Below are 26,775 nucleotides of genomic sequence, written 5' to 3'. Positions count from 1 at the left end.
AAATCAGCACATAAAAATAAATCTGTACATCAACCATAGGCAACAATGAAATCTTAGAGAACTGACGCCACTCAAAAATTAGAAGTACACAGAAATAAACTCCACAAAAGATGTTTAATAATTATATGAAAGGAAAATAAAATGTTATTGAAGGAAATAATAATGTAAAAATTTCCTATGGTTATGGTTGAAAATATTCAAAACTAGACATATGCCAAATTTTCCCTTTGTTAGTCCATAATTGTAATGAAATTAAAATAAAATTCTTAATAGCATGATGCATAGAACCAGACAAACTGAATTTGTTATCTATAAGAAGGATTCACGTCCCATAGAATTCTGAGAAAGAAGAACAAAGAAGGGAATCTTATCCTGGCATATCTTCAGTTCAGTTCACTTCAGTCGCTTAGTCGTGTCTGACTCTTTGTGACCGCATGAATCGCAGCATGCCAGGCCTCCCTGTCCATCACCAACTCCCAGAGTTCACTCAGACTCATGTCCATTGAGTCAGTGATGCCATCCAGCCATCTCATCCTCTGTCGTCCCCTTCTCCTCCTGCCCCCAATCCCTCCCAGCATCAGAGTCTTTTCCAATGAGTCAACTCTTCGCATGTGGTGGCCAAAGTACTGGCGTTTCAGCTTTAGCATCATTCCTTCCAAAGATAGTTCTAATAACTGAAGCAAAATAGTTTAGACCTAATGCCACACAATAACTTGGCATTCTGGAGAAATAACTCCAGAAAGAATGAAGAGATGGAGCCAGAGTGAAAACAATGTCCAGTTGTGGATGTGCAAACACCCTCTTCCAACAACACAAGAGATGACTCGACACATGGATGTCACCCTTATGATTATACACTGGAAATGACAAATAGGTTCAAGGGATTAGATTTGATAGACAGATTGCCTGAAGACCTATGGGATGGAGGTTCATGACATTGTACAGGAGGCAGTGAGCAAGACTATCCCCAAGGAAAAGGAATGGAAAAATGCAAAATGGTTGTCTGAGGAGGCCTTACAAATAGCTGAGAAAAGAAGAGACGCGAAAAGCAAAGGAGAAAAGGAAAGATATTCACATCTGAATGCAGAGTTCCAAAGAATAGCAAGGGTAGATAAGAAAGCCTTCCTCAGTGATCAGTACAAAGAAATAGAGGAAAACAATAGAATGGGAAAGACTAGAGAGCTCTTGAAAAAAGATTAGAGATACCAGGGTCTGCCTGCAATGCGGGAGACCTGGGTTCAATCCCTAGGCTGGGAAGATTCCCCTGGTGGAGGGCACAGCAACCCACTCTAGTATTCTTGCCTGGAAAATCCCCATGGACAGAGGAGCCTGTCAGGCTACAGTCCATGAGGTCACAAAGAGTCAGACACAACTGAGCACCTCAGCATAGCACACAGTACGGTGTTTATTTCAAAAGCCAATTCATAAGTTGATTCATTTCTGGTAAATCAGCTATAGGAGATTTTTTAAAATGCAAAGAGTGATTTTCTGGAATTCATAATGACTTAAATAGAGACCCATTCATTAAAGCTTTCTAAACAAATTATGTGATATTCAAAATGCTGTTAATCAAATAGCTTTTTTTTTTTTTTTTTTTGCAATTGCAATATGCAGTATCTTAGTTTCCCAACTAGAGATCAAACCTGTGCCCCCTGCAGTGAAAGTGTGGAGTCTTAACCCCTGGACCATCAGGGAAGTCCTCAAATAGCTTTAACACTAGGACTTATATAAGGAAGGCACTTCTTGCAGGGAGCAGGCAGTGGTCCCAACATACATTGATATGCAGACTAAGCACAAGAGAAGGCATTAAAAATGAAGATTGCCATAGGTCACCTGAGAAATCTCAGGCCTAGGTTCTGGAGGTGAACCTGGGGATCTCTGTTGGTAACAAGACCCCATATTACTCTTATGCAAGAGCCCTTTGACCACACTTTAGGAAAGGTGGGGAAGGAGAATTAGGGGATCTCCTTTCTGGTTCCTCTTCTGGCAAGGAGCAGTGCCATCTTTCTCTTTCTCTTTTCTGTTCCCAAACACAAAGATGTAGGTAGCTGAAATGGACACTGGGTGGGCAAAGAGAAATATCAACCACCTTTATACTTTTGATCTTAATATTCTTTAATGTACTTGGTTATTTATTTGAGGTTCTCTGCTATAGCATGCATAGTGATTTGATATAAAAGACTTGACCTGTCCTCTGGTCTTGAATTCCAAAACTGTAATTTTGGGATGTGGCCTAAGTCCCAGTGGTGTAGTGAAGCTGAAATGAAAACATAAGTAAAATTATATGTAATGCAAATGTGAAATCGTATCTTCATTACCAGATTTTATTTATTAAAGATACCTAAAATATTCTAAAGGTAAATGTCTATTGTTTTTTGAATATGTGTGGTTTTATTTCAAAAGGGAACTATAACTACAAGCTCTAAATAAGAATTTGAATTTGAATTCTCTACCTGAACAATATATGCATAAATCTTTGATTTATTAATAAACCAGATATAACCAGAAAGATCCACTTTTCCAGCCAGGACTACAAATGATATCTTTACTATTTTTCTTAGTTAATTACTTGACCTCTCTTCTATCTTCAGCAGTGGCCACAGAACTGGAAAAGTTCAGTTTTCATTCCAATCCCAAAGAAAGGCAATGCCAATGAATGATCAAACTACCATACAACTGCACTCATCTCACACGCTAGCAAAGTAATGCTCAAAATTCTCCAAGTTAGGCTTCCACAGTACATGAACCAAGAACTTCCAGATGTTCAAGGAGGATTTAGAAAAGGCAGAGGCCCAGAGATCAAATGCCAACATCTGTTGGATCATAGAAAAAGCAAGAGAATTCCAGAAATATATCTACTTCTACTTTATTGACTACGCCAAAGCCCTTGACTGTGTGAATTACAAAAAACTGTGGAAAATTCTGAAAGAGATGGGAATACCAGACCACCTTATCTGCCTCCTGAGAAATCTGTATGCAGGTCAAGAAACAACAGTTAGAACCAGATATGGAACAACGGACTGGTTCCAAATTGGGAAAGGAGTACTTCAAGGCTGTGTATTGTCACCCTGCTAATTTAACTTCTATGCAGAGTACATCATGAGAAATGCTGGGCTGGATGAAGCACAAGCTGGAATCAAGATATCCAGGAGAAATATCAATAACCTCAAATATGCAGATGACACCACCCTTATGGCAGGAAGCAAAGAGAAATTAAAGAGCCTCTTGATGAAAGTGAAAGAGGAGCGTGAAAAAGCTGGCTTAAAACTCAACATTCAAAAAACTAGATTGTGGCATCTGGTCCCATCACTTCATGGCAAATAGATGAGCAAATAATGGAAACCATGACAGACTTTATTTTCTTGGGCTCCAAAATCACTGCAGATGGTGATTGCAGCCATGAAATTAAAAGAAGTTTGCTCCTTAAAAGAAAGCTATGACAAACCTAGATGGCATATTGAAAAGCAGAGACATTACTTTGCTGACAAAGGTCTGTCTAGACAAAGCTATGGTTTTCCAGTGGTCATGTATGAATATGAGAGTTGGACGATAAAAAAAGCTGAGCCCTGAAAAATTGAGGCTTTTGAACTGTGTTATTGGAGAAGACTCTTGAGAGTCCCTTGGGCTGCAAGGAGATCCAACCAGTCCATCCTAAAGGAAATCAGTCCTGAATATTCATTGGAAGGACTGATGATGACATTGAAACTCCAATACTTTGGCCACCTAATGGGAAGAACTGACTCCTTGGAAAAGACCCTGATGCTGGGAAAGATTGAAGGCAAGAGGAGAAGGGGAAGACAGAGGATAAGATCATTGGATGGCATCACCGACTTGATGGATATGAGTTTGAGCAAGCTCCAGGAGTTGGTGATGGACAGCGAAGCCTGGCATGCTGCAGTCCATGGGTCACAAAGAGTCGGACACAACTAAGCGACTGAAATGAACTCCTCTATCTTAGCTGTGGAAGGCAGAAGACCAGAATTTCCCTCTAGGATATCATTGGGCCACCTGTCCAAGATTCCTGGGGTTCACTTAATAAAATACACGAGCTGTTTTCAAGCATGGTGAGCAGTGGGCCATTCTGATCCGTTCCTTATATGTCCCTGACTTATGAATGCCTTTGCCTCTGTTTTCAGCACTGTGTGCTGCTATTGTTATCTGCTGCTTTGAACCCAGCAAGGATGACTCTTTTCCATTCAGTCATGATATCTGGTTTGTACCCAGGTTATAGCTTTGTCAATCACCTTTGTGTGCAGAACACTTGTTTAGCACCTAATGATGAGGCAGTCCTTCTCTTAAGATTCTCTGTTATAAGCATGGCAAGATTCTTTGGAGTCATTTGTGGTGTTTCCTACCAATGACCTCAGTCAGAAACTCTCTGATCTTGAGCACACAGCATAAACTAGGTTGAAATCTTTTTGTTTCTAGTAGCTTTCTCTACTGCTAGGAAACTTTTCTTCTTCCTCCCTGTGCTGTTCTCAATTTCAAGGGGGTTATTAGGAGCAGCAGCCTTCATCAAAGCAAAAAAATAGATGCTTTATATTCTTTCCCAGGAGTAGTGTGTATAAACTGGCATTTGTAAAATAAGAGCAGCTGGTCCAAAGACTCTGAAAACAAAGGATAAATGCTTCAAAGTGACTTGTGTTTTCTAAATCCCACCTAAGCAAGAGTCAGTGACTATCACAGAAATTTTAATGTTTAAATCTTTTAAGTGGGGTATGCATTCGTTATTTCTTATATGTCCACTTTATGTTCCAGTTACCTTACATTCAACCAGCACACTCACATGTGGATACCCACTTAGCCTCTGCAAATATTTTCCTTCTCCTGTCTCCTCAAAATTGACTTAAACTTGCTTTTTTTTCTTTTTGCTTAAAAATGAAAAGTTTAGCTTACCAGGCACAAACTTAACCTTTTCTAGTTGATTCATATATCAAGAGATGTTTACATTGCCACATATTATGTAAAGTTCAGTTATATATTTTGTTTTATTATTAAAAATAATCTAGAGATAGAAGAGCATTGAGTAAGATGTAAATACTTCGTTTATAGGTTTAAGGTAATTTTCTTTCAACAAAAAATATTTGCCAGCCTGTAAACTATTCACATGCCCCTGTGAAAATGATATGCACCTAATGATGGTGATCATTCGAAGTATAATACTGAATATTAAAGGTCATTTCCATTTAAACTTTCTTCTAGACTATGATTATTTCAGGTATGAAACTGTGAATATGAACTTCTTTGAAGTGAAAATATCAGCAAACCGAGAAACATGGACAATGAAGCTATTTTGTATCTAAATGTTGAAGCAGAGGCATGACCTCATTGGATTTCCATTTTCTCTTAAGCATAAAGGGGATATAATGACTCTTACTCATTTTGTGAGAAAGATATGAGAAAAATACATATTTATGATACATGATCAAATAGCTGAACTTCTAAAAATTGTGTGCAAATTGATTTTTTCAGGTTGAATTAGAAACGCAATAGGAAAAATTCTTAGGAAATTTATAGTACATTCTTTTATGGATGATATTGTTACTTTTTAACACCTCATATCTTTAGGTTAAAGTTTAATCCATTATTTTTCTCATAGTAATTTATATTTAACCATATAACAATCCCCTGAAAATAGTTTGAAAGAAAGCTATAACAGTTTAGAATTATACTTTTTAATTATATGAAGGTCAACATTCTAATTAAATCCTTAAAATAATATTTGTAAATTACATAAAAAATTCTGGTTAATTGGCCAACACAATAATAGTCCCCTTTTCCCCCTCAAGTACATAGGTAAACAAATTTCAGGGCTCTTTTTTTTTTTTTTTTTAACTCAGAAGGGCTATGCAGCATGTGGGATCTTAGTTCCCTGACCAAGAATTGAGCCTGGGCCCTTGGCAGTGAAAGCACTGAGTCCTAAGCACTCGACTACCAGGGAATTCTCAACAAATTTCAGGTTTAAAAAGGCTAAGTTTGGAAGTTTTTGAGCATTTGGAATACTAATATAGTGTTAATAAAAGTGATAGGGGACAGTATGAAAAAATTGTAGTGTATAGATTAGAATTCCAACTTGAAGGCAATGACAAAACATTCTAAGCAAGAAATTTGATAAAATATTAATAAACAATAAAAATAACAATGCTTCACTATATGTAGGTTAGCAAATACAATACTATCAAATTTTGTGTTTAATGGAAGGTTAGTTTGAAGGAAAATGGTACACATTCTCATCAGAGCACTGTAGAAATTTATTGCTTATGAATATATTTAATTGTAGTTTACTTGTTGATTTAAGTCTTTTTTAGTCATATTCATTTCATAATCACTAAATCCACCTGCAAACCTGGAGGAAGTAAATGGAAGAAATATATGTACAACACTGGGTATATATTTATAGTTAAATTATACTTAACTGAGCCTTATTTTATGATTTTTTTCCATTTATGATGTTTACATAGTTCGCACTTGGTTCACTGAAGTTATATGACTGAATTTTTATCTACAGCTGGATAAATACACCATCTTGGCTTATTAGAATTACAAATCAAATGGTAAAGAACAATGGTGATTTATTATTAGATCCAAGAGAAAAAGTTACTTAGTAACAAATGCATAAACTATCTGTTCCAGCATTCGCTAGTCATGTGAGGCACGTTTTGCTCCATCTCTTATGCAAGGTCTTCTCAGAAACGAATGAGATAAGAAAAACACATTGAAAAACCTTTTATATCTATAGTCTTCCTGAAATTTTTTGTTAGTTTTTGGCAGTGTGAAAAAAATCTTTATCCTTTTTTAAAATTTTAGTGTACCACCATTTTAACTGTATCCTTAAATATTCTACATCTCTATTTTTAATGACTTGTGGTATATTCCCTGCGAAAAAAATGCCATTAGTTCAATTGCCTTTTCCCTCTATGTGATTTAGAGTAGAAAGACTGTTTTGTCTTTTAAAAACATACAAAATGACACTGTTTAGCTTTCTAGGTCTCTTAAGTGGTAATTTGGGGAGAAAATAGTTCTCCTACCATAGCTGTTGTACAAAACGACAAAGGTGAAACAGCTGCTTCTGTCCCAAAGGCACAGCTGTCCACGTTCAGAGTGAATGTCATTCCTAGAATCAATTGTGTGTTGAGAAAGAAGCCACCCAAGGCACTAGACTGTATTTTCAAAAACAAAGGAATCTCTAGTTTATCGGATTTTTATAGGAGGAGAAAAGTGTAGAGTCATTCTTTCCTCATTTTTTTAGATGGCTTAAATCTCACTAATACATTGGCACATTGCTTTACATTTACCTTCCAATTTTTTTTCCCAGTGTAAAACTGTTTCAGCTTATACAAGGCTGCTGCTGCTGCTGCTAAGTTGCTTCAGTCGTGTCCGACTCTGTGCCACCCCATAGACGGCAGCCCACCAGCCTTCCCCGTCCCTGGGATTCTCCAGGCAAGAACACTAGCGTGGGTTGCCATTTCCTTCTCAGCAGTCTTCATATGACCAAAACAATATTTACCCCCAAATGTTAACATTTTAACTCAAATGTCCAAAGTGGAAACAGCTAAGAATTTTATTGGCCATAACAAACGATATAAATTGAAAAAAAATTTTTAACCATCCATCAGAATAAACATTTTTCCAATCTGGTAATATTATATAACATAATAATCAGAGTAACATTTTAATTTCCCCTCTTTGTTTCATTCAGACAATGATTTTTATTTCTCCCTAATTTATTGATGGGGATTGTTCACATTGTGAAGCATGTTTCTTTTCAAAGAGTTGGACTATCATTCTAGGTCTCATTAGCCATGGGAGCTCAGCAAACATGGAAATAGTTTGGGACCAGCAGTACTTAGATTCCAGGCTTTTGATTCATGTTAAAGTCAATACATGGCTCCAGATGCAGAACTAAGCTTCCTAAGAGTCTGGGAAGAGCCATGCACATATCAGACTCAAGCCAGATGGGTGGTGTCGTTTTTTTGCAGAATGAAAGCAAGCAAAAATTGAGGCAGACATCAGGTCACATAAACTGGGTGTATGGGTGAGAGATTACTAGGCAAGGTTTCATATTTTAATTGGCATGCTAGGGGCCAGACCTTACTCCAGGCATTCCAAATCCTGTAATCTGAATGGCCATATTCATTGCAAAGCTCACCAGTGTTCTTAAACCACTGCAGGACTTTGAAAGGACCTGTGGATTGAAGAACTTCGGTATGTGGTAGTGTTAACATAATAGATTGACACAGAGTAGGGACTGATATTATTCAAAATATTTTAAGTACTTCAGATTTAGAAAAGGCAGAGGAACCAGAGGTCAAATTGCCAACATCCATTGGATCATCAAAAAGCAAGAAAATACCAGAAAAACATCTACTTCCACTTTATTGATTATTTGACTGTGTAGATCACAACAAACTGTGGAAAATTCTGAAAGAGATGAGAATACCAGACCACCTTACTTGCCTCCTGAGAAATCTGTATGCAGGTCAAGAAGCAGCATTTAGAACCGTACATGGAACAACGAACTGATTCCAATTTGGGAAAGGAGTACGTTAAGGCTGTATATTGTCACCCTACTTATTTAACTGATATGTAGAGTACACCATGCAAAATGCTAGGCTAGATGAAGCACAAGCTGGAATCAAGATTTCCAGGAGGAATATCAATAACCTCAGATATGCAGATGACACCACCCTTTTGGCAGAAAGTGAAGACGAACTAAAGAGGCTGTTGATGAACGTGAAAGAGGAGAGTGAAAAAGCTTGCTTAAATTTCAGCATTCAAAAAACTAAGATCATGGCATCCGGTCCCACCACTTCATGGCAAATAGATGGGGAAACAGTGGAAACAGTGAGAGACTTTATTTTTGGGGGGGGCTCCAAAATCACTGCAGATGGTGACTGCAGCCATGAAATTAAAAGATGCTTGCTCCTTGGAAGAAAAGCTATGACCAACCTAGACAGCATACTAAAAAGCAAAGACATTACTTTGTTGACAAAGGTCCGTCTAGTCAAAGCTATGATTTTTCCAGTAGTCATGTATGAATGTGAGTTGGACTATAAAGAAAACTGAGCGCTGAAGAATTGATGCTTTTGAACTGTGGTGTTGGAGAAGACTCTTTAGAGTCCCTTGGACTGCAAGGAGATCCAACCAGTCCATCCTAAAGGAAATCAGTCCTGAATATTCATTGGAAGGACTGATGCTGAAGCTGAAGCTCTAACACTTTGGCCACCTGATGGGAAGAACTGACTCCTTGGAAAAGACCCTGATGCTGGGAAAGATTCAAGGTAGAAGGAGAAGGGGATGACAAAGGATAAGATGGTTGGATGGCATCACCAACTCGATGGATATGAGTTTGAGCGAGCTCCAGGAGTTGGTGATGGACAGGGAAGCCTGGTGTGCTGCAGTCCATGGGGTCACAAAGAGTCAGGCACGACTGAGTGACTAAACTGAAGTACTTCATTTTTTTAAATTTTGAGATTTTTCATTTGAAGGTAAATCTTAATGCTATTCAATTCACAAATACGCTAATTTAAATACCCAATTCTATTGTCTAAAACACACATTGCAAACATACAAATATTGATTCTCTCCACATGTCAGAGCCATTCATTTCATGGTTTGGAAATGGGGAGAATAGATTCCCCTTAAACTGCAAGTCAGCAGGTGTTTCTTTACAGTTAACTTTAGCAAAATTCATACAAAATAGTAATTAACAATGATCTTCTTTATTTGTTAACTCACAAGGAGACACCTTCAAAACTGCATTTTATTAAAGTTTCTGTACTGAAACATAGAAAAACTGAACTACACAAATATTGAAAAGTTAAAAATTCCTTAATTTTTTATTCCTGGTACCACTACCACAATTTACAGAGCAATATACCTGATGTAATGAAAAGAAAAAGACAAAGGTACAACAGATAAAAGACCTCAGGAATGTACATCTAATTGACACTACATTGCATTAATCAATAGCTGCACTTTTTGCAAACTGTGGCTATGACAGTCCTGAACAAGAAGGGTTTCCTGTTTAAGCTGCAGTAACTTTTCTCACTATGGATCATTCTTCCTTCTGTGGCAGATTTTTACAGTTCCTCTAATGCATTTGGGACGATTGTCTCAAAGTAACCCACAGCTTTCCTGACAACACCTCGCTCTCTCTCCTGCTAAGAACTGTAGCCCTTTTCTTCTGAGTTTTTAGAACCTTCTGCTACCATATCCATCACTTCCACCACCAGATCCATAACCACCACCATAGGGACTGCCCGAGCTTCTTCCACCAAAACTACCCCCTTTCATGGATCCATAATTTGATTGCTGTTGTCCACTATAATTTCCAAAATCATTATAGTTTCCACCACCACCATCAGATCAGATCAGATCAGTTGCTCAGTCGTGTCCGACTCTTTGCTACCCCATGAATCGCAGCACGCCAGGCCTCCCTGTCCATCACCAACTCCCGGACTTCACTCAGACTCACGTCCATCGAGTCAGTGATGCCATCCAGCCATCTCATCCTCTGTCGTCCCCTTCTCCTCCTGCACCCAATCCCTCCCTGCATCAGAGTCTTTTCCAATGAGTCAACTCTTCACATGAGGTGGCCAAAGTACTGGAGTTTCAGCTTTAGCATCATTCCTTCCAAAGAAATCCCAGGGCTGATCTCCTTCAGAATGGACTGGTTGGATCTCCTTACAGTCCAAGGGACTCTCAAGATTCTTCTCCAACACCACAGTTCAAAAGCATCAATTCTTCGGTGCTCAGCCTTCTTCACAGTCCAACTCTCACATCCATATGTGACCACTGGAAAAACCATAGCCTTGACTAGATGAACCTTCGTTGGCAAAGTAATGTTTCTGCTTTTGAATATGCTATCACTGTTTCCACTGTTTCCCCATCTATTTCCCATGAAGTGGTGGGACCGGATGCCATGATCTTCGTTTTCTGAATGTTGAGCTTTAAGCCAACTTTTTCACTCTCCACTTTCACTTTCATCAAGAGGCTTTGAGTTCCTCTTCACTTTCTGCCATAAGGGTGGCGTCATCTGCATATCTGAGGTTATTGATATTTCTCCCAGCAATCTTGATTCCAGTTTGTGTTTCTTCCAGTCCAGCGTTTCTCATGATGTACTCTGCATATAAGTTAAAAGAAATAGAAAAGAAATGCAAAAAAAAAAAAAAAAAAAAAAAAACACCACCATAGTTACCTCCTAAATTTCCTCCTTCTTTGTAACCATCATATCCTCCAACACCGCCACCATATCCACCACCTTGGTTTCCACCGCCACCGTAGCCTCCTCTACTGCTATAACCAGGACCACCACCATAGTTGCCAGCATCCCCTCCAAATCCATTATGTCCACCATCACCTCCTCCACAACTCCCTCTGCTGCCACCACCTCCACCACCATAGCCTCCTCTTCCACCAAAGTTCCCACCACAGCCAAAGTTACCTCCACCACCTCCAGAGTTTCCTCCACCACCTCCAAAGTTTCCTCCACGACCCATAAAGTTGCCAGATCCACCTCCATGACCTCCTTGTGATCCAACAGATTACATCTCTTGTTTAGAAAGGGCCCTTTTCACTTCACAGTTATGCCCATTAATAGTGTGGTATTTCTGAACAACAATTTTATCAACTTTATCATCAAAAGTTACAAAAGCAAATCCTCTCTTTTTCCCACTCTGCCTGTCTTCCATAACTTCTATGGTTTCAATCTTGCCATACTTTTCAAAGTAGTCTCTCAAATAATATTCTTCTGTATCTTCTTTAATACTACCAACAAAAATTTTCTTCACTGTTAGATGCGCTTTACAGAATCCTCTCTAGAAACAGCTCTCTTTGGTTCCACTACACACCCATCAACTTTGTGCAGTCGAGCACACCTTGCTGCATCCACTTCTTCAACACAGGAGTGAGTCACAACACCAAAGCCCCTGGAACGTTTTGTTTGGGGGTCTCTCATCACCACACAATCTGCAAGTGTGCCCCATTTCTCAACATCATTCTCTTAAGCTATCATCTGTAGTTTCAAAGCTCAGACCACCAATAAACAGCTTTCTCAACTGCTCTGGTTCCTTGGGATCATGACCCTCCATTTTGAGACCAGACTCGCCTCTTCCAACTCGAGTTCAATATGGGACCCTGAAGTACTTCAGAATTATTCCTATAAGTAGGAAAAAAGAGAACAACAAAACGCTGAAATCTTATCATCTGCTAACTTGAATAAAAGGATCTTGTCTTCTTTAAGTAGACTCTGTCGTTTTCAAATCAGTAAACATTCTGAAGATCCCAAGTTTTTCTCAGATCCCTCTTGATAAGCCTTCTTTATTTTCTCTACTTAGCAGTGCAGAAAGATGCAAGACCCAAGATCACTGAACCTAATATCCAGAACCCAAATTTAAGGGGATTAGTGACAACTGACATGGCCTAGGGGTTCCCTCATGGCGCAGTGGTATAGAATCTGCCTGCAATGCAGGAGACCAGGGTTCAGTCCCTGGATGGAGAAGATCCTGAAAAAGGAGATGGCAACTCACTCCAGTATTGTTGCTTGGGAAATCACATGGACAGAGGATCCTGGCAGACTACAGTCCATTGGGTCACAAAAGACTTGGACACAACTTACTGACTAAATGACAACAAGAAAGAACTATATTTAATCTTGCAATAAACTATAATGGAAAATAAAAAGAAAGAATTGCTCTTACACTAGGAATTGCTTTTACATGTACATATATAGATGCCTTAATTATTAACTTGTTTAATCTTTCTGACAACAAAATAGGTGTAATCACTGTATACATGAGGAAATTGGGCATATTGGTTTAGTAACTTGTCCAAAGTCATAGAGTTACTACCTATGTCGATTCGATCCCTGGGTTTGGAAGATCCCCGTAGGAGGGAATGGCAACCCACTCCAGTAATTTTGCCTGGAGAATCCCATGGACAGGACTACAGTCCATGGGGTGGCAAAGAGTCAGGCAAAACTGAAGTGACTTCCCACACATGCACAAGAGAGAGTCTTCGGTCATATTTTTAGCCAGCTACCACTACTGTTTCCTAGCAAACAATATCAGTGCTGTCAGCACACCAGCCACCTCATGAAAACCTTGGAAGGAGATTAAAATTTTTTTTTTTTTTTTTTTTACATCTGAATCTGACTCTAATGTGCTGTTACTTAGCAATTTGTAACATTTTACAGATTCATGGCTTGGAAGACTGACTGGTCCAGGCTCTCAGTGTTTTACTAAATCATCTCAATAGCCTCTCAGTGAGTTTCCTGCTTCCTTCTTTTTATCCTTTGTTTCCTCCACACGATATACTAAATTATTATTAACTCTGAGTGCATTTTAATTATTTTTACCTTAATCTACCAATCCTAATTGATTCACTATTTTCACAGGCTATTTATCAATCATGTAAATTCCTGTATAATTCCTTATACTTTCTTATTAGCATGGAGTCAAGATGGTGCTGAATGCATTGTGTTAGAATTCCACTTCATCCAACTGCTGGATATGTGATTAAAGACACATTTCTTCTTTAGCAACATGATGATAGTAATACATCCTTTTAGGTTTGATGAGGATTCCTTGAGATTAAATGGGGTAGTCTGTCAAACCCCCAGCATGCAGTCAATTACTGAGTAGGCCTTGAACATTGGTTCTTTAACTTTCTTAGTTTTGAGCCATTTCTTCTGAAAATTCTAAATTTCCTTATGGTAAAAATGAACAATATTGGTAGCAGCATTATTCTTTCTTTCATGCACATGTTTTAAATATTAATGTCAAATTTATGGATAGTTTCTTTTATGGCTTTGTACTTTATATCTTTCAAAGTTCTTCTATACTCCAAGATTGCAAGTGTATTTTTTGAATGCTTTTGTAGTTGTATTTTAGACACATTATGTTTTAATGACATATAGTTGATTTACAATGTTGTGTTAGTTTCTGGTATTCAGCAAAGTGATTCAGTTATACACACGTATTCTTTTTCATTTTCTTTTCCATTATGGTTTATTATAGGATATTGAATATAGTCCTTTGTGCAACATGATAGGACCTTATTGTTTATCCATTCTCTATATACAATATAATAGCTTGCATCTACTACTCCCAAACTCCCAATCCACTGTTGGCAACCACAGGTCTGAACTCAATAGACGTTTATGTTTTCCATCTACCTCAAATATATGTTGCTTTTTGTCTTGGCACCAAGTTAGGAATCTAACCATTTTTTTTCATCTGCATTTGTTCAGTCCTGTTCTCAGTAGTTTGGAATGCCTCTTAACTATGTATTCTGTTCTCCTCCATTTCTATATGTATATTAAGATATCAGTGTCATACAATTCTAATTGTTATATTTTTATAACATATTTTAAAATTTGATAGTGTAAATTCTCTTTCCTCCTTTTGATATAATGCTTTTTGGCTAATTTTGTATCTTTTCTGAGAACTAAACTGTCAAGTTTCATTTAAAAATCTTTTTAGGCTTTGATTTATTGCATTTATCTTGAAACCTATTTAGTGAAGAATAAATACTTTTAGTAAATTTTATTTCCATTTAGAATAAGATATGTTCCTATAACTAATTATATCTTATTTTATATCTTATGGTAATATTTTTATTATGGATATTGCACATTTGCATTGGTTCTATTCCTAGATATTTTCTGTCATTTTCAATTATGACTAATCCTTTTTTCTTTACATTTTCTAAACTTTCTATTGCTGATGTTTTGATAGGTATGCCTCATCAAGTAAGAAAAATTCTTCTTGTATTACATACTTTCCAAAAAAAAAAAATCATAAATAGGAGTCATTTTTAATAAATGGGCCTTTTGCTTTTATTAAAATGATTTTGTGTTTTTTCTGTTTAATTCTTTAAAAAGTAAATTGCATTAAAATATTATATAGTACACTGCTATATTTATTAACTTTTAAAAGAAGTTTTGCAGTGACACTTGAAAGTAAATTTGGCCTATGGTTTTACTTTTTATGCCATGCTTGTCTAGTTTAGGTATCAAAGTTTTAAAATTATCTTAGAAGGACACAGAAAGATTTCTCTATTTTTTCCCCCAATGCTTTGGAAGTTTATCTCTAAAATTTTCTAAGATTTCTAAAATCTATAAAAAACTATTCCTTGTATATCCTAAATTCTATTTTAACTAGGTATCTTATATTTGTTAAATCTGGCAGCCATAGCTTAGAACAAATCTGGCAACTATAACTTTATTTGCTAAATCTGGCAACCATAATAAACACTTCATAAATATGAGTAGCTCTATGATTTTACTGCTTTGAAATCAGAGTATTTTGCCTGCTGAGATTTCTTTTAACAGCTAAACACTGGTAAATTTTAATGAATGTTCTCTTGGGTACAAAGTTCTTTATATATTCATTATTTATAAAACTAATTTTGAGAATTGTCTGAGCTATTGAATTCTAAATAGCTATAAATATTTTCAGTTTACTTAATCTGTCCATTTATAAGCAAGATATTAAAATCTTTATGTGCATTTATTAATTTCACTTATATTTCTTTCCATTTTTGTTCTATATAATTTTTCTGTTAAGGTAAAGTTTAGAGCGTATATTATTTTTATATTGTTACTTTCATCACTAGATAGAGTCATTTTTTCCTTTTCATACTTTGTCTTTATTTCTATTATGCCTACTACTAACATTTTTACATCTGCTTTCTGTTTGTTAGCAATTTTCTCCATTATTTTTCTTTTCAAATATTTTTATGTCATATTGTTTTAGATAAATCTTTTATAAATATGATGTATTTAGAAATATATTTTATTTTTACCCAATTTGAAAAAATCTCTGACTTTCATTAAATAGCAGCACACATCTCATTTATATTATTTTTTCCATTCTTTGTTTTTTTTTTTTAATTTTTAATTATTATTATTAGTTTTTTTTTTTTTTTTTTTACTTTACAATATTGTATTGGTTTTGCCATACATTGAAATGAATCCATCATGGGTGTACATGTCTTCCCCATCCTGAACCCCCCTCCCACCTCCCTCCCCATCCCATCCCTCTGGGTCATCCCAGTGCACCAGCCCCGAGCACCCTGTATCATGCATCGAACCTGGACTTGGCCCACTTTTTGATTGGGTCATTTGTTTTTCTTGAATTGAGCTGCAGGAGTTGCTTATATATTTTTGAGATTAATTCTTTGTCTGTTGCTTCGTTTGCTACTATTTTCTCCTATTCTGAAGGCTGTCTTTTCACCTTACTTACAGTTTCCTTTGTTGTGCAGAAGCTTTTAATTAGGTCCCATTTATTTATTTTTGCTTTTATTTCTAATATTTTGGGAGGGGGGTCATAGAGGATCCTGATGTGGTTTATGTTGGAGAGTGTTTTGCCTATGTTTTCCTCTAGGAGTTAGTTTATTTTTGTGTATGATGTTAGAAAGTGTTCTAGTTTCATTCTTTTACAAGTGGTTGACCAGTTTTCCCAGCACCACTTGTTAAAGAGATTGTCTTTTCTCCATTGTATATTCTTGCCTATTTTGTTGAAGATAAGGTGTCCATAGGTGCGTGGATTTATCTCTGGGCTTTCTATTAAATTGCATTTGTTCCCTTGATCTATATTTCTGTCTTTGTGCCAGTACCATACTGTCTTGATGACTGTGGATTTGTAGTAGAGCCTGAAGTCAGGCAGGTTGATTCCTCCAGTTCCATTCTTCTTTCTCAAGATTGCTTTGGCTATTCGAGGTTTTTTGTATTTCCATACAAATTGTGAATTTATTTGTTCTAGCTCTGTGAAAAATACCGTTGGTAGCTTGATAGGGATTGCATTGAATCTATAGATTGCTTTGGGTGGTATACTCATTTTCACTATATTGATTCTTCAGATCCATGAACACAGTATATTTCTCCATCTATTAGTGTCCTCTTTGATTTCTTTCACCAGTGTTTTATAGCTGTCTATATATAGGTCTTTTGTTTTTTTAGGTAGATATATTCCTAAGTATTTTATTCTTTTCATTGCAATGGTGAATGGAATTGTTTCCTTAATTTCTCTTTCTATTTTCTCATTGTTAGTGTATAGGAATGCAAGGGATTTCTGTGTGTTGATTTTATATCTTGCAACTTTATCATATTCATTGATTAGCTATAGTAATTTTCTGGTGGAGTCTTTAGGGTTTTCTATGTAAAGGATCATATCATCTGCAAACAGTGAGAGTTTTACTTCTTTTCCAGTTTATGTTATTCTTAACTGGTGTGTCTGGACTTTTCTTGCCATAATTTTTAAAAAGTTTATATTTTCAAAACTTCTTTATATATATATATATTTCCCAATTATCCATTACTTCAACATTTTCCTTCTAATATGGAAGTGTTTCATTAGTGTAAACTTTTAGTTTCATACTCTTTTCCCCTTTAGAATTTTTCAGAGTTGTTCTATTGTCTTTTAATACCAAAGAGAAGTCTATTATCTTAATTGCATTCTTTTGTAGTTAGTTAAAATTTTTACTTTTGCCTCTTTAAGTTTTAAGGATTTTCAAGTTATCTTTTCTCTTTTGCATTTTCCTAAGTGTTTCCAGGTGGTTGCTCTTTTTATTTATCCTGCTTAGACTGAATGGTCTATTCTAAACAGAAAATGTCTATATTTCTTCAGTTTTGAGCATCCCTTACTCCATTTTATTTCTGACTGTTTCATCCTATCAGTCCTTTCAGAAATTCACATTGATTGGATGTTGGATGTTCTGGGTCTCTCTTCTGTGTCCCTTCCCTGCTCCTTGCTCCCTACACCCCACCCTCCCACCCATTCCCACCTAGCTGTATTGCAGGAGAAGCCATTGCTGTGGCAGCTCTCTAATTCACTTTTGAGGTTAATCATTCTGTTATTCAGTCCTTTTTTTTTTTTTCAGTACCAATAACCATATACCTTTTATTTTCAGAATTTATAATTTAGCCCATTATTTCTTTCATGAATGACATAGCTTTTCATATCCCCCATAAAATATTTTTATTCCTTTAAATTATTTGTTGTTTCCTTTCATAGTGATTTTCCTTCAAATGTTTTGTGATTTTTTTCATAGCATTCATATCTGTATATTTGAGAAGAGCTGTCCATGAAAGCTAATTTTGATTACCATTGCCTGCATTTAGAGCTGTGTGTGTGTGTCCAGATTTATTGCTTTAGCTGTGGATTAAAACTTTTCCTCTTATGGCCTAGCATAAGATAGGTAAGTGGAAGGCATCACTGTGACAAGCATCTTTACAGCTTCCTAATTGCCTAGGCTTCCTCTCTTGTGCTGGCTATCCATGCTCCTAAGTTTGCAGCAGCACCCCTCTCTGGTTTAATTTTTCTGGACATCACTTGATTGATGTAGGCTAACCTTGATTCACCTTCTGGGACTTGGATGTGTTAACACTAGAAGAAAATCAGGGATTTTTTTTCTAACAAAAGGACCCAAGAGAATGCCTATTGGCTAAACAACCTATAAGGTGTTCCATACAGAACTAATTTTGTTTATCTGAAAATTTCACTAATATTTGATATTTATTTTACTTTATTTTCCTGAATGCAAATAGTAATTTTTTAAGCTGATAAAATGCACTTGGTTTAAAATTCAACAGTTGCAAAAGTGTGTGCAGTGAAAAGTGTGTCCTTCCTAATTTATTTCCTAATCACCTGGCCATCTAGTTCTCCCCAGATTAACTACCTTACTAGTCTTTCAATGTCTCATTCCTGATCAGGCTAGGTAAGAAAAATATTGGATATTTGTCATTCAATTACACAACAACTTTTCAACCCATTAGTTATGCAGGGGTTCCCTCCCCCCCGTTTTAGGTATGTGAATTGCTAAATCACATGAGATATTTAGTATCTGTGGGACCAATACCTAGGGACTTTGAACTACTGATTCCACAGTGTTAATAAGGTGCACCAAAGAAATGGGTTAACATTTCATAGAACAGCACAGAAGCACCCTTCTGTATCCAAAGCCCAGTCTGGGCTTTCCCGGTTGTAAGGACGGGAGAAGGGTAACTGTTGCGATCCCACCAAACTCTCTGTCACCTCCCCTAGACTCTTTCCAGGCTGAGGTGGTCTCTTTGTACTTCTGGCCCTCAGAGGAGTCTAATTCCCAAGACTTTATCTGGCTGAGGATCTTCTCTGATTTAGATCTGCTCTTAAGAACAAAGTGCGACTAGGTTTGCCTCCAAAGAGGTTCCCTGTTCCCTTTGCAAAACCCTTTGAAAAAAGATTTTCAAGCCTTTTTTAAAGATTGTGATCTACAATGAGAAGTATATTTCCTATCTTTCTCACATATACACATTTGAAACAATTTTTATCCCTATGCTCTGTGATGTAATGTCCTATTTTTTTCTTATTTTTCATTTAAAAAGTGCTATGATCCACACAAATGGATTTCATGATTCATTAATGTAAGGCTTCCTGAAATTAAAAACTATAGTATAATGGCAATCAGTACATTGTCAAAGATGTTTATTCAATAGCCATAAAAAGTAATGTCTCTGTTTCTTTCATTTGTTTTAATTCATACCTATACTTTTCTGAAATAATGTTATTGCAGTTGACAATCTTGTCACTACTGCTGCACCAGTGGTTATATTATTTGCTAATTCTAAACCAGGTCCGGTCTTTACTTGTGCTGGCAAGAGCAGAAATTTCCACCAAATCACTCCCTCCTTCCTTTTATCTGCAGTCCAGTGATATTTTTTCAACATTTTCTTTACACTTGGATTTTTGTTTTTACTCACATTTATGTTCTCTCAAGACTACATAGGTTTTGCTTTTGCCCCAAATTGGGATCTCTTCTACATATTTGTAGATGTTTCCCTCAGTTATTTCCATCACCCCCCGCCCCACAGCCATCTATGCTTGATAGAGCTGGATTGCAATATTATATTTTCCCTGTTGTTGCTGTTCAATTGCTCAGTCATGTCTGACTCTTTGTGACCCCATGAACTGCAGCACTCCAGGCTCCCCTGTCCTATACTGTCTCCCGGAGTTTGCTCAAAGTCATGTCCATTGAGTCGGTGACACCATCCAACCATCTCATCCTCTCTCCCCTATGTCTCTTCCTGCCCCACTCTTTCCCAGCATCAGAGTCTTTTCCAATGAATCAGCTCTTCACATCAGGTGACTAAAGTATTGGAGCTTCAGCATCAGTCCTTCCAATGAATATTCAGGACTGATCTCCTTTAGGATGGACTGGTTGGATCTCATTGCAGTCCAAGGGACTCTCAAGAGTCTTCTCCAATACCACACCACAGTTTAAAAGCATCAATTCTTTGACACTCAGCCTTCTTTATGGTCTAACTCTCACATCCATACATGACTACGGACCTTTATTGGCAAAGTGATGTCTCTGCTTTTTAATACATTGTCTAGGTTTGTCATAGCTTTTCTTCCAGGGAGCAAGTATCTTAATTTCATGACTGCAGTCACTATCTGCAGTGATTTTGGAGCCCAAGAAAATAAATTTTGCCAGAATTTAACATATGATGAAACCATTCAGAAAGTTCCTTAAGTTTTAGACTGGTTTATTCTGTAAAATAGTTTCTTTATAATTTGTGTAATTAAAAAATTTTTAAGTTCACCTAGAGAACTTCAGCATGCATCTGTTTAAAAAATATTTAATTTTCAAGTCCAAACTTTAAAATCAGGGCTTCCCAAAGTTATTAGCACTGTAGTATATCTCTGTCCAGTGGAACAGATGTTGCCTGTATCTACAAATATTTCAAAAACAGATTGAAGGCATGCAATATGCAATTCCTTTTGGCACGATTCATGTACATTTTGCCAGAAAATGTTTGAACAGATTTTAAATCTTTCTCCTCATTATCTTCGAGAAATATACAAACTCACACACATTTTTGCAAGGTGTCTGTTATGAGTTACATGCTGTGAAAAGTACCTCTTAACCAACATGTCTCTTAACATCAAAATTTCTGACTGTATAATCATTGGAAAGATGAGAAAAATGTCATGTATATTGTAAGTATTAATCACAGTATCACACAAGTGTATCTTAATAAAAAATGTTTAACCTAGTAGATGTATAAACTACTTGAGAAAAATTAAAACTATCTATATTCTAATATATTTCAAAGAACCAATACTTTTTTCAAGAATCATAGCTATGAACAATTCTTACTTTTCATGTCTTATCATCTAATTGTATTTTGGAGTCCAGTTAAATTGTACCTCTTGACCTTCTCAATGCCTTCATCTCTGTATCTCTCTTCAGACTGTTTATTCTACCTGTAGTGCTTTTTTTTTTTTTCTTTTCTCATATCTCCATTTAGCATGTGTGGAGTTTGGGGAAGTTTCATGAAGGAAATGGTAACCCACTCCAGTATTATTGTGTAGGAAATTCCATGGACACGGGGCAGCCTGGTGGGCCACAGTCCATGGGGTCACAAAGAGTTGGACACAACTGAGCGACTGACACTTCCATTGAAAAACAGAGACAAGGTCCATTTGAGGGCCTTCAAGGAGATCTGACTGGGAAGATGGACTGGAGCCAGACAACTGTAGAGATGTGTATACAAACTCCTAGTTTTAGGAGTTTGCAATTAGCACTGGAGATTGGATGAAAACAGAGGAGGATTTTAATCAGGGAGCTGAATGACAGAATTAGAACAACATTTTATATAATCGAATCCAGATGTATTCAAAAAGTGAAAAATATATTTATAAGAGCAAAGCTGGAAGCATAGTGGCCAGTCAGGAGTTTATTACAATAGTTCAGGCATGAAGTGTTTAAAATGAGGGTTGGTGAATCCCATCATGTTTCAGGTTTCTGTCAGTTATGGTCACTGCATCTAATTTAAACTGTTTCACTGTGTATTTTCCATATTCTCACCCTCATGATGAAGGGACTTCTCTGTCCCACCAATCCTCCCCATTCCCAAACCTTCCCATACCACCCTCCACAATGCCTATTATGTAATCTACCTCTCCCACATCTTTACCATCTATTAGACAGCTGAGCCCACTCCCTGACCCTCACTGAAAACTGGCTTCTCTATCTGGGTGCTCCCATTTTCTCACACCAAGCTAGGGAGGTGGGTGTAGGCTCAAAATACTCACACCTCTGTGCCATATCCAGACACCTTATGATTCTTCATCTCACTCCTCCTTGGAGGTTCATGACACTTTTAGAGCATACATTATGTTGTCATAAGCTCTCCAGTCACTAACTTTCATTCATTATACATTTGGCATCTGATGTATTGTTCTTTCTAATCCTATTCCTGTTGTTATCTGGGGGTAACTGCAATGATCATTGGATCTTTCAGAGGACAGCCTCACTTCTGGTTAGCCTACTTTTCCCCTACACTGATGATTACATTCACACCATTTCAGAGCACCACTTCCATGCTTATCAGGAAGTGCTCCATTTCTGAAATATTCACAACTTGCTCTTGTATCACAAACTCTTATCCTTCTGGTTCTTCTCACCACTATTTCACAACCTCATCAGAATCTACAATTTCTTGTTCCTTTTATTTTTATCCATGGTTCCCTCCTTTCCTCACTTTATTTGCTGTCCATGCTCCATTTGAACCCCTTTTGTAACCATATAGGATAAGGGGTCCCCAGAAAGAGAGAACCAGGCGTGGCTTTTTGGATACAAGAGAAGTCATTATTGCCCTAAGCCACTTTGTGATCTAATTTGGGCCACAATACTTGCCCTTGAACAGATCTTAGTAGTTAACAATCTTAAGGGAACAAAAGAATGCAAAAACAAGCAACTGTTGTCCGGCAAGAGAAGTAACAACAGTTAAGATACTAATTGGTTGTAAAGATTCCAGCTCTGTTTCGCTGATAAAGATTAGCCTGCAATGCTCAATCACCAGATCAACTGGAACCTAAAGGAGGCTGCTGACCTTCACTGACTCTGATGACTTCAATCAACTAAAGCTTGGACTCTGTTGTCTGCTCAAGCCCCATCATGAATATGCACATACCCTTAGCTTAAAAATTCCCCAGTTCTGCTGTTCTAGGAAGCAGTGCTTGTTGCTGCTGCTGCTGCTAAGTCGCTTCAGTTGTGTCCGACTCTGTGCGACCCATAGACGGCAGCCCACCAGGCTCCCCGTCCCTGGGATTCTCCAGGCAAGAACACTGGAGTGGGTTGCCATTTCCTTCTCCAATGCATGAAAGTGAAAAGTGAAAGTGAAGTCGCTCAGTCATGTCTGACTCTTAGCGACCCCATGGACTGCAGCCTACCAGGCTCCTCTGTCCATGGGATTTTCCAGGCAAGAGTACTGGAGTGGGGTGCCATTGCCTTCTCCGAGTGCTTACTTGCTGCAAATAATAAATCCGTTCTTCTCTGCTCCTTTGGCTTAGTTGTGTCTTTTGGCTTGACACCCACCAAGAATCAGTTTTCAGCAACACTTTCTTGCCATTTCTCTCAACTCTTGCCACTTTCCCTTCTCCTGTATCCACAGGCAAAACCAGAGTGTTACCCTATTTCATTGCCCAGTTTCTCCATTCTCCTTCCTGGGCTACTCAATACTGCTAGAGGAGGTCTGCACAAATAACAGACAGATGGTCTGAAAAACTGACAGTTTCAGGAAGAACTGGGTCTTGAAATCTACCTGGCATATTTTCTGAGTTCCTCTAATCATTCTTTTTTTTTAATTTCCACAGTACATTTTTTCAACATTTCCTTCTCCTCAAACCTTTGATCTCTCTGTCTCACTCTTCACTCAAAGCAGACAATGTACAGAGAAAATAGACAATGTCAGAGGGAACTTTCCTCCAACTCCTTCCCCCAGATTTGCAAATCTCCCAGCTCCTGCCACATTCTCTTGCCTCCCTTCCCTTCAGTCACAATGGGGTAGATGCTCCATGGCAAGACACTTTACCGTCTGAGCCACCAGGGAAGTCCTAGCATACATCAAGTGATCAACAAATATTTATTGAATTAATGAATTAATAACTGTCTAAAAGTATCATGCTAAAAAATGGAAACCATCTGTTGTACTTGGCAACTGATAATCTCTGCCAAAACCGCTTCATTAGGGTTGAGCAAGTTAGAAATGAAAGGGAAGTAAGGAAACGAAAGGCTAGATTTCTCTTTTGAGAAACTTAGTTACTAAACAGCTTAATTCATAAGAGCAATGATAAATAAATAACACATAGGAATAACCTCTCAAGATTCATGCAGGGCTTATACAAAGAAAGTTAAGGATATTGACTGGAGAGTGTAAAGGAAGAGATGAACACATGGTGAGATGTACCATATTTCTAGCTAGGAAAACAACATTATCAGATAGAATTATCTTCCTAAATTAATTTATAGTTTCGGTACAATGTAGCACAGATATTTCATTGAATTTTTATTAATAATTTTTATTATAAAAATAGTTCATCTTTTTTGGGGAAATTCAAGTCTCTCATTCTCTTACTTTCTTTTGTGTGTGTGTACGTGTGTATAAACATATATTCATGTGTGAATATATACACATATACACACACATATATAATAGTCCTTTTTTTTTAACACATATGGACTCTTTCTTTATGTATACTCCAGCAACTATTTTATTTAGCTTAGCAGCATAACTTGGATATCTTTCTACGTCAATACATATGGATCTACCTTATACATTTTTAAACTTCTAAAATGGAAATTTATCATGCAAACAAAAGAGTGCAGAAATCATTCCTCCTTCATGTCCCTTTCCAATCATAAGTCCCCAAAGGTAAATACTATTGTGACTCTTTCAAAATTGCTTAATGTTACTCATCTTTGAACTTTATACGAATGGAATCAAATAGTATATTATTATTGTGTCTGCTCTCTTACTCAACATTACATTTGAGTCATTTCAGTAATTTGACATTTCATTGTTATATTACATTACATGAATGTAATACAGTTTCTCTACTTCTCTTTTGATGAATATTTGGGTTGTTCCCAGACAAAGAATACTATGAACAGGGGCAGTGGGAACATTCTTGTACATGTTTGTTTGTGAACGTGTGTACATATTTCTGTTCGATGTATACCTAGAATAAAGATGACATCACAAGTCAGTGGGGACAGGAATGATGATTTAATAACTGCTACTCACATCATTGTTACCTATACCATGAAAGCTATCAAACTGAGCTTTCACCTCAGACTATAGCCCCACATAAATTACAGAAGTGTGAAAGAGTTAAATGTAAACAATTGAAGTCTCTATGAGAAAGAAAATTGTGTAGATTTTTAGAAAGGGGGGAATGACTTATTGTGCATAAAAGCAACGGAATAAATATGAAAAATACTTTGGAATTTTAAATTTAAGATCAGTTCAGTTTAGTTCAGTCACTCAGTTGTGTCCGACTCTTTGCGACCCCATGAATCGCAGCACGCCAGGCCTCCCTGTCCATCACCAACTCCCAGAGTTCACTCAGACTCCCGTCCATCGAGTCAGTGATGCCATCCAGCCATCTCATCCTCTGGCGTCCCCTTCTCCTCCTGCCCCCAATCCCTCCCAGCATCAGAGTCTTTTCCAATGAGTCAACTCTTCTCATGAGGTGGCCAAAGTACTGGAGTTTCAGCTTCAACATCAGTCCTTCCAGTGAACACCCAGGACTGATCTCCTTTAGAATGGACTGGTTGGATCTCCTTGCAGTCCAAGGGACTCTCAAGATTCTTCTGCAATACCACAGTTCAAAAGCATCAATTCTTCGGCGCTCAGCTTTCTTCACAGTCCAACCCTCACATCCATACATGACCACTGGAAAAACCATAGCCTTGACTAGACGTACCTTTGCTGCAAAGTAATATCTCTGCTTTTCAATATACTATCTAGGTTGGTCATAACTTTCCTTCCAAATTTAAGATAACACCATACAAATTAAGATACATTTGTTCTCTATGTCCTTGTCCTATGTATAAAATAGATAACTAATGAGAACCTACTGAATAGCTCAGGGAACTCTACTGTGCTCTGTGGTGACCTAAATGGGAAGGAAATCCAAAATAGAGAGGATACATGTTTACATATAATTGATTCCCTTTCCTGTACAGTGGAAACTAACACAACGTTGTAAAGCAACTATACTCCAATAAAACTAATTAAAAATAAAAAATTAAGTATGTAACAAAATGAGAAAAGTATTAGTATGCATATGAAAAAGGGTTAATACTCTAAAATTTAAAAAATTGAAAATAGAAAAGTGGGTTAAAATATCAACAGACATTTTGTTAAAGATAAAATGGCCACAGATAAAATAATATCCATATTTCCAATGATCAAATTCTCACATATTTAAATAAATATATATTTGTTTTTCCATTAAACATAGCTATTATAAAATGTTTGTTAATGCCACAGTGTGGGAAAAATAAATGCATGCTACAGCAATAAATGGGCTAATATGCTGCCACTAAAATTATTCTTCAAGAAATACGAGGTGATAAAGGTAATATTCTTGATATAATAAAGGTGAAGACACTAGGATTTAACCTCTAGCAAAATCAAATTAAAATTGTGTTAAAAAAATAAAACAACTCAGACATAGAAATGCACAAAGTGAAATACTCAAAGGACTATATCAACATGTTAGAATTCACTAAAATAATTTCTGGAGAAATTTTATTTCATTACACATTTCTGGAACTTTCAAGTATTCTGTAGAGAACTACTATAATCTGAAAAAAGCAATGACGTGTAGTCAAAAGATCAAGAGGCATGCAGTGTTGTGGAAAATTATTTGCAAAGAAGGAAAGATTTACATAGATTTGCAGGCTGAAAGGCAAGAATCAGTGGAGAAGAACCAATTAAAG

General features: G+C 36.9%; 1 pseudogene; it reads right to left on the bottom strand.

Annotated features, from left to right (window-relative positions):
• Nucleotides 1-10,143: 10,143 nt before the first annotated feature.
• On the bottom strand, nt 10,144-12,122 carry LOC102276526 (heterogeneous nuclear ribonucleoprotein A3-like; annotated as a pseudogene).
• Nucleotides 12,123-26,775: the final 14,653 nt, after the last annotated feature.

This window comes from Bos mutus, chromosome 2 (genome assembly GCF_027580195.1).
Source record: "Bos mutus isolate GX-2022 chromosome 2, NWIPB_WYAK_1.1, whole genome shotgun sequence".
NCBI classification, from domain to species: Eukaryota; Metazoa; Chordata; class Mammalia; order Artiodactyla; family Bovidae; genus Bos; species Bos mutus.
The sequence above is the reverse complement of the archived record's forward strand: the minus strand, read 5'-3'. Positions and strand labels throughout refer to the sequence as shown.